Raw genomic sequence first — 10,482 nt, forward strand, 5'->3', positions numbered from 1 at the left:
ATCCACATCGTCGGGCAGTGTTTGATGCGGTCCACGGTCTCGCACATCCAGGCATCAAACAAACAGTTCAGTTAATTAAGCAACGATTTGTTTGGCTGGCCTTCACCGCGACTGTCGCTTATGGGCACAAACCTGTGTCCAGTGCCAAAAATCTAAAGTTCATCGGCATGTATCCAGTCCATTGGCAGGTTTTGAACTGCTAGATGAACGTTTCCAACACATTCACGTAGACATAGTAGGGCCTTTGCCACCTTCAAATGGTTTCCCATACCTACTGACGATCATCGATCGATTCACAAGATGGCCTGAGGTCATCCCCATAAAAGACATCCAAGCAGAAACAGTGGCCAGAGAACTGTTTGCGAACTGGATAGCTCGTTTTGGTTGTCCAGCTCGAATTACTACGGATCGTGGTCGGCAATTCGAGTCAACACTTTTCAAAAGTTTGGCTCACCTTTTGGGCTGCCAAAATCTTAAAACCACGCCGTACCATCCTCAAGCAAATAACATGATTGAGTCGTTCCATAGGCCATTGAAAGTAGCAATGAAGTGCCTAGATTCAGAAAATTGGATGAACATCCTTCCAACGGTACTTCTAGGACTGCGAACTACAATTAAGCTGGACTTAAATCTTCAGCAGCAGAGTTTACCTCCTAGTTTGTTATGGTGTAAATATTTCTATACTTAAGCGGAATAAATTTAAGATGTTAAAATAACCTGTTGTGTCAAAAAGGTGTGTACCAATGTCTCAGACACACAAACATCAAAACAGAATTTTTTAAATGTATTTTTGTTTAATCATGGCAGTTTTTTATCCAAAAGTTCTTGCTAAGGCATACGAAGGGGAACGTGGGTTGTTATTTTACTGCTATTAATCGCAGCCCCACACCTATATTTATTTGATCAGTACACGGGAATTTATCCCCATTGGTTCAACATATTTTTTATATATACAGGGTGTCTCGGAAAAACCGATGATGAATTTTTGAAAAATATTACAAACATTTTAGTTCGACACTGCAATAAATTGTCAGAGAGAGAGATCCCCGATCTTCTATAGTCCGTTTCAGGTTAACTTTGCAGTGAAAGGGAAGCTACGAGGGAACCGCATCACTCGTTGCTATGGGAACGAAAGCCTCTTAACCAATGTATCGATGCACGGCCTCGGTAAGGTATGGCCGATTCTCGCCAATCTCACTGAGAAAAATATTTTTTACGTGTAACGTAATTGCACAGTTAAATTAGTAATAATCATAGAATTAAAAGAAAACCATTGCCGATACTTTCAGAAATTAAAGTGAGGTTTTTGAAATCATTTGTTTTGTTTTTTGATTAGAAAGTGTTTTAAAATTTAGAAAAAATAATTATCTTCTATTAGCGTGTCACTTACTCTTCATTCATGTGCCGTAAGTAACACTAAGAATTTCAAAACACAGTCATATTTTTCTGCAATATTTCCCTTCCCTCAGCTGAAATTTATTTACAAAAAAAAAAAAAATCCAAACAATATTATGAAAGCAACGTATAATTTTAAAATACTGTATATTAACCATGGCTCTCAAAAACTTGGGGATTTTTAATTTTTTCTTAAATTTAAATGGAAAAAATTAACGTTAAATAAAATTGAGAAGAAGCAGATTAACTGTTTTCACGTGTAAATGCAGGAATAGCACCAAATAATAATAATGATACGTTAAAGTTTAGAATTTTTCTACTCACTTTTCTTGCCGAAATTTCCGTCGCTCGACCTTACCCCCCTTCCCCGAACGGTATACGTCGATGCCACTTGTTTTCACGACAGCTTTAGTCTTTTGTTACGGTTGATGTGCTGCTCATGGTTATTATGGATGATTCTTATCGAGTTTTGTTTACAGCGAGTATTCAAAAAACAAAAACATAGTGTTCAGGAATGGAAGACCAGATAACTTTAGCGTGGCTATTTCTTGTGAAAATAAAGACACAACTGTCACATTGCCGCTGTGGTGGTCGAGTGGTTATAGTGACGGACTCGCGATGCGAGGATCGGGGTTCGAACCCCGCAGTGGTGGTCGGCTGAAGTTGGTTTTCTGTGGTTCCCAACTTCAAGGCGCAAATGCGAGCTGATCTCCCCGTTAAAAAAGTCTCGCCACAGAGAGCAACAGTCCTACAAATAAATCATTCAATCATAGCCCTTCACTCATAGTTTGAAAAACTGGTGGCAGATGGCAGCACTACACATAACAAGCATTACAGAGAAACAAAAAACTTCACGTCAGGTTTCACTACACGTACACGCACATTCCCGCATGTACCGATTCGTTGGGGGCATTATCTACAAGAGGTTTATGGTTAAAAAGAACAGCGTGTGAGGTATTTTTTGTCAAAGAATTTACTTGTAAGTGAATCTATCAGAGCATTGTTTCCCAAAGTGGGCAATATCGCCCCCTGGGGTGATAGAAAGGTCCAGAGAGTAGAAGAAGCTACGGGTACAGCATAGGATCATATGGGTTGGCTTAAGTTGGGGGAGACAATTGAAAAATATTCGGAAGAAATGGGATAATGGAGCAAAAAGTTTGGGAACCTTTGATCTAGAGTTATGCGCTCGGACAATAGTCATGCCCATGGGGTCATGACAATACATAGCACAGTTACTGTGTAATATATTTTAGTTAGTCTACATTGACAACGAACGATGTCTAAGGACAACGATGTGCTACAGATGTTTAAACGAATTTAAAATTTTAGAAATTAAAATATTCAATAAGAAATTAATAAGGTTTTTCGGTCTTTACTTTAAAACATCATAATTTCGCATGTAGCCTCCCGCCCCACCCATTGTGCATTCCAGTGGTAACTGGAAGAGCAACAATCAAAAAAATTCCGGATATAAATTCCGAATTAACCGCTTATAAGAATGAAAATGGCTGAACTAAACGTGATTCTTATAAGCGGTGGCTACTGTATAGCAATCCTGTCCTATCTCTAACAGTTCGAGTTATGGTGGATAATAAAAAAATTTTAAGTTTACACGCAAACTAAGCACATATTTGGAAAAAACAAAAAATTCTATGAGAGAGGTGACATAATTTTCATTACGATATCTGGATTTAATAGCGAGCTACAAGCGCTGAAAGATTGGCGAAGTGAAAATCGAATTTTCGCCAAAAATGTAATTGCCAAGAACGCAAATAACCTTCTAGCCGAGACCGGTCAAATTCACTAAAAAAATTACCATAATACCAGCTTTCGAAAAAGCCTACAACAAAGTATATCAGTGTAACTAAAGTTCAGGAGGAATTCGGCCACAGTTTGCAATAGTTTCGCTGTTACTCGTCAGCGAAACCCTTTCTTCAATAAAGCCGGGTTTTCCTAGGAGCAGGTTACCTGCACCGTGTGCAGCGTGAAAACGCTGATTGGTTAAAAACCTGAAATTCACGTTTTTTAACCAATCAGCGATTTCACGCTGCACGCACCGTAGAAAACCTTTTCCTAGGAAAACCCGGCTCGATAAAATACTCGATTTTATCATACCAGCACGCTGTACTTTTCTTTGAGATTTTAATAACTATGACCACATAACAAAACAAAATTGTGTATACAAATCTACTAACACATTTTAGCCACAATTTCATTAACCATCGTCTTTCCTTTTCTTTCGCCACTTCCAGTAGCCTCTCTCCTTCTCTACGTCCGACCTGTTTTCTGTCGTCTCTTTTTTCTTTCTATCACCGTTCAGTTCCTTGCATAATCATCTCTCTCTTTCACCCCCCGGTCGGGAGTTTTCTCTCCCTCACACCTCACAAGCACTGAAATCAGCATTTTGTGGAAGACATTTTAGTAGATTTCGGCGACAATTAAATTTTCACTTTGTCAATCACTGAGCGATTGAAGCTCGCCATTTAATCGAAATATCCTGATAAGGTGTCACCTTGTAGGATTCTTCTGCAAAATCAAATTTTATGAAATTTGTCGCACTTACTAACGTCGATGATTATGCATAATCACTGGATTGAACACTTATATCACATTTTATCAATGCACATGTTAAAATATAACAATATCACGATTGAAAAAGGTTCATAAGGTTAGTTTTTTAGGAAAACTTGATTATGATATTAGTATTGGAATTAAAAGGTAAGTGATAATGTTAATAATAATGCGAAGAACAATTGACTACGAGCTATAATGGATATGCTTCACGCGTCTCATCATTTTATTTTTAAATATTTCCTTTTTTTTTTTTTTGCTGAAAATAAAAAGATTATTTTATATTGGCCGTGTTTATGGGGCATAATTATTTTTTTTAACAGTGGCTGCCTCGCTGTTTAGGTGAAAGTGCTCATTATATATACATATAGGGGAACCCGGGGCAGAATGCAGAAGTTCGACGTTTTTCGGTGGCAAGGGGGTGCTACCAGTGAGCGGCAATAAGTAGATTTAGACCAACATGTTACTGCGCAACTACGGCAGCCATGTTAGTTTGGTTTTCTTGAGCATTGGTGAGTGAGGTTTCCATTGTGTGATTTATTGCTCCTGTATTGTAACTTCTGGTGCTTTTGTAACCAAGGTAAGGTATACGAAGGCCGGTTGCATCAAACAATATTAGACATTACGATTAAAAATAATTACATATAACTCCAGTTTCATTTACCATCGTTTTAATCCAACATCCACCACACTGCTTAAAATTTACATAATCATTTAATTACGCGAGGTGGCAAGTAGGGAAAGAGAGGAGTCAGTAATTAACTTACCGCCGCCAGGCAGAGGGGTCCGCACTTGTTGCTGTTTCTTGTCACTCTGTCTCTGTGTTACCGCTTGTTCCTGAAGGTCTCATTCTATGTCGCCAAACACCCTCTTGTGCGCCAAACAGCGTAGTGTTCCCACATTATCACTTGCGGCTACGGTTGAATTGACCAGGGAAATTATCACAAATTATTTGTACCTATCATACCTCCCCCCTTTGTAAAACTTGCCACCGAGAAATTTTCACTAAATTTATCAGTTCATTATGTTTCATAATGTCCCCAAGTGTTCGTAATGTCCCATTCTGTCCACCGCTTTGCATGCTGGTGTGTGTCTGGTGACACTTGGCCTGGTCGACGATGCCTCGATGAAGCCCGCAAGGGTGCTGCGATGGTCACTTGACAACAATACCTCGATGATGGTGCTGCGAGGGTGACTCGGCCCTGACAAACCATGAATGGACCCTGGTGTGGCATGGTCATGATGCAGCTCATCGTTGCTCCAGTATGGATGTGTATGTTTTCAAAAAGGAAAAAATATTCTTGGTTATATTGATATGTTACAAAACAACACACCTCTCCTGGCGGCCACTCCTTCCCTCTCCACACTTACCACCTGTACACTATTGCTTGCTGTACAGCTTTGCCAAAATTTTGATCTATATTCAATTTGGAGAGACAATGCATGTGACTATACCAAAACAATCGAGTAGAAAGAGTGACGCCAGAACAAATAATACACATTCACAAAATTCAAACATCAACAACACAAATGCCATTATCAACTCAAAATTCCTGTAAATTGAGAATTCAAGAAAAAATTTCAATAATAACAATTGCTTCGCTCTGCAGTAAGGGAAAAAAACTCAGACACATTCACCAACTCTAAAAAAAATTTTGATTTTTGCTCTTTCTCAACATCAACAGCAATCTCAACCCTAGAACAAATTCAAATTCCTAAAAAAAATTCAATCGATTCCCATATACAATTTGGCACACTGCAATTGAAACAATGTCTGGCTCAAATAATTTAAATTCAACAAACAAAAACAAATTGTATTCAACAATTTCCTTCTATACTGACTTTGTATTTACAACAGGAGCTTGTTCGAAATTCAAAATTCATTCAAATGGTGGTGTGATTTCGTTTATATACACTGTTATCAAAACATTCGAGAACAACCAAAATTAAAAACTTGTTATTTCATACAATTATTATCAACAACTATCCTTGAGATCTGCAACCTTAAAATTACTGTTAGACTTTAAATTAATCTGATGTCAAACTAACTCAACCGCGGGATCAGTGTGGAGGTGTTATAGTTCAAGTTATGCATAGACACACTAATCAATGACAATTGTATCACCTCAACACAAGTTATTTTACAATGCCTGCACTGAGAAAATTTATGTTGTAGGCATGGATAGCATACCTCATGAAAGTATATCTCAAAAAACTCATATAATCAATCAGAAAAATTTTTGCATCTTGAAAAATTTAAATGGCATCATTTTATCATTTTAAGAGTTAAATTCTTGGCCTTAGGTCGTACCTGGCTTGAGGTTCTGGGTTGTCATTCGCCTCAAGTTCACCTTCTGGCTCACCAATTGCATTCCCCTCTGTGTTTACCAAGTGCAAGTGTGAAAATCGTTGAGTGTATGGGATCATTCTGTTTACATGTGTGTTAAATGTTTTTCTAGTGTTATGTACATGACGAACTATATAATTGACTTTTGAAAATCTCTCCTACACTCTAAAGGGACCTTCGAATTTAGGCTTGAGCTTACGTGACAACTCTGGTTTTAAGTTTGGAGTTTTTATAAAACATAATGATCCAATTGGATAATCAAATTTTTCATCACTTTTTCCAATTATACTGTGAGCCATATGTTTAACTTCTTGTTCCTTTAAATTTTGCAAAATTTTTTGAAATACTTCATTTAATGTTTGTACCAAGTGTTGTATGTACTCAAATTTGGACTCGTGTGTTTGTGTGTTCAAAGTGTGGTGTAATCTGATATCTCGACCATGTTCCAAAAAGAATGGTGATGTGTGTGTTGCCTCATGTATTGCTGAATTCAATGCTAACATTGTCTGGGGCAGACAAGTGTCCCAATCATCATTACTACACATGAAAGGCATAATATTAGCAATGGATTGGTTTGGCTTTTCTACTCGTCCATTGACGTGTGCAGAATATGTGGAAATGCGTCTTTTCTGTATACCATGTACTTTACAAAATTCAGTGAATTCTGCACTATTGAAATAGCTACCATTGTCTGTAATTAATGTGTGTGGACAGCCTCTATGTACAATGTAATTGTTGAAAAAAGTTTCAGCTATAGTTGTCGACATAAAGTCTGACTGTGGAACAAGATGTATGTATTTCGAAAAAGCATCTATCATGGATAGAACATAACTGACCTGATTTAGTAGTTTTTAAGGGACCAAACGCATCCATATGACACCTTTCACCTGGACTCTCACTTTGATCTACTGGCTCATTTCGAGCAGAAGTGACCCTGGAAGCACTGCGACGAGAAAGACAGGTTGTGCACGAGTTTACAAAATTCTTAGTGTCTGTGTACATGTTATTCCAAAACAAAAATTCTGCTAGACGATAGTATGTCTTGGTGAATCTCAAATGACCTCCTGCTTCTGAATGTACAGACTCCAACACTTTAGCTTTGAGGCAATGAGGGACACAAACTTGTTTTCGCACATCTTGACGAGGGGATTGTGAATGTCGTTTTGACAAATGTACCAATATACCTCTCTCGTCAATCAGGTAGTTTCTATATTTAGGGTCTGTGTTAGATTCTTTTACGTTGTAAATTATTATTTTTAATTTATCATCGTTTTGTTGCATTGATGAAAGTTCATCAGGTTCAGGAAAAACTATAGTGAAACTGTTGACTGTGCGAGACAAATGGTCAGCTACTGCGTTTAATGTTCCCTTTACATAACATATCTCATAATTAAATTCTTCTAGTGCCAATTTCCAACGCAATATTTTAGAAGTTGGGGTTTTATTGGATAGAAAGCCCTGTAGAGGTTTATGGTCACTGTAGACTTTGAAATTTCTTCCAATTAAAAATGGTCTAAAAAAATTCAGTGCACAATAGATGGCAAAAAATTCTTCTTCAAAAGTGCAGTTAAAGGGTGGGCACGAGAAGAAAAACTCTTGATGTACCGACGATAGAACCCACTACAGCCTAAGAAAGATTTTAGTTGTTTCTGATCAGTGGGGACAGGAAATTCATTAATGGACACAGTCTTATCTATCATCATACCCTGAGGATTAACTATGTACCCAAGAAATTTACAAGATTTAGTGAGAAACTAACATTTTTCGGGATTGAATTTCAGACGAACATCTTCAAATCTCTGGAGTACCTTTTCTAATAACACCAAGTGTTCTTTCAATAGTCTTAGTGAAAAAAATTATATCACCTATGTATACAAGAGCACCGTTGTGTAACAAATCACCAAGAACTTCCTGCGCAATAGACTGAAAAGCCTAAGGTGAATTTTTCAATCCAAAACACAACCTATTAAATTCATATTTGTCACCGTCAGATGAAGAGAACGCTGTTTTGTGTCTATCATCTGGGTGTAGTGGTATCTGATTAAAAGCAGATTGTCACTGTTTACATTAACAATAGGAGATGTTATCTCTACACCTTTGTGTTGCAGTTTGGGACTGATAACAACTCTTGCTTCTACACTAGAATGTGGCAAAACAGGTACATGAACGTTAACAATGGTGATTTGGTTAGGGGGGCAAGAAGGTTTTATTTTTCAACCTCATAGATATGTCTTCCCCGTTCAAATTTGTTGAGATGGGATTTCCTCCCATCATGATTTAAAATTGGTATAGTGATGTCATTAAATTTCAAATAATTATTCTTCATGTCAATGATAGATCGCCTACTTTTCAGAAAGTCATATCCCAAAATAGTCTGATACCCGTCAGTAATTCAAATTGTGTGACATAAAAATTATGTTCAGTTCGTAAATTGCCTAAAGCAATAGGAATTTTGTACGATTCACTGATGGCTACTTCGCCTGCATTTATTGCCCTAATTTGAATACTTGCCTTCAACGGTTTCAATTTACCGTGTGAATTTATTTTACCAAAAAGATCTGGAGAAATGAGTGAAACCGATGCTCTTGCATCTATCAATGCAAGAAAATCATGGTCATTTGAGTTGACTTCTACAGCTGGCAAAAAAAATGTAGGACCAAAATTTGAATTTTGGGGAGATCGCACAGTTGGCCCAACACGACTATTTAATTTTGGCGCCTCTCTTGCCCGTTTAAATTTTGCCTGTTTCCCCTATGGTTTCTTTGAGTGTTGTGTGCAAAATGCACTCTCCGACCTCGTGAGTGTGATCGATTGCCCTGTGTACTCTCTCGTTTTCTCCAAAAATCTGCTTGTACATGTCCGACACGACCACAAAAAAAACATGTGATGTGTGTGTTCTGTGTTCGGCTGTTTCTCTGTGTATATGTTGTGAGCTCAGATTGTGTACTTGCATGGTGAGCTCTCGTATTTGGTCGCTCAATTGAGACACGATGTCTCCTTGTGACTCTTCCCTACTCTGCAGTGAGCTCATGTAAAGTTTGTTGTTTGCCTCCTCGGTGAGTGCGTCAGTTACAGCTTGGTCAAAATTTGGAGGGGCTCTGCTAAGCACATGGCGTTGTATGTCGGGTCTAAGCCCAGCAACAAAACGAGCCTGCAGTAACCTGTCGTTGGCTGCTGTGACCGCAGGAGAAATGGCGGCTGTATTTTGGAAAAAGGCTGTTGCCAAGGTGTCGCACTCGAGTGGCAAAATCTTCAATAGATTCCTGTTCCTGCTGCACACATGTTGCCAGGGTATGCAACTGGGTAGCCAGGGGCACTTGTTTCTCAAATCTCGAGACCAACTTCTGGGAAAACTCCGAAAAACTGGAAATTGTCATTTTGTAGGACGGGAAAAAAATATGCTACGGCGGTTGCCGTCAATTTCAATTTAGCGATGGGAAATTTTGTCATCTTCGGACCACCCGCTGAGTCGCGCAACCTCGTTTATTTTATTCAAAAAATTTCTCACGCTGCCTGAACATTCTCCAGAGAACGGTGGAATTAAATCCACAAAAGAAGCATTGAAATTTGCTGTGGGGACCACGGGTGCTCGGCGTTGAATACGTCTATTCATTACGGCTTTTTTTTTTTTTTTTAAGATGCAATTATAAATACTTTTAAATACAAAACGAAAATTTACAACATGAAATATTTTACACAAGGCACCAATTATTTCAATTAATTAATTCCAATTAGTTCAAGACTTCATTACGAATTTTCACGTCACGTGGTTTCACAAGAAAAAAAAACGTGGTCACATTAAAATTATATTTTACCGAACAACAAAAAAAAAAAAAATACTGATGGAATCGTGAATATTGCAATTATTTCGTTAAAACAAAATCATGGATTGAGAGACATTGCACAATATGAAGTGGATGGATGCGGATTAGACGAGGATTGGTCACGGTACCAGTGATACGAAGGCCGGTTGTATCAAACAATATGAGACATTACGATTAAAAATAATTACATATAACTCCAGTTTCATTTACCATCGTTTTAATCCAACATCCACCACACTGCTTAAAATTTACATAATCATTTAATTACGCGAGGTGGCAAGTAGGGAGAGAGAGGAGTCAGTAATTAACTTACCGCCGCCAGGCAGAGGGGTCCGCACTTGTTGC

The sequence above is a fragment of the Pholcus phalangioides genome, unplaced genomic scaffold (genome assembly GCF_987345545.1).
Source record: "Pholcus phalangioides strain wild (caught in Gottingen) unplaced genomic scaffold, Ppha-v1.0 ptg000017l_1, whole genome shotgun sequence".
In the NCBI taxonomy this organism is placed as follows: domain Eukaryota; kingdom Metazoa; phylum Arthropoda; class Arachnida; order Araneae; family Pholcidae; genus Pholcus; species Pholcus phalangioides.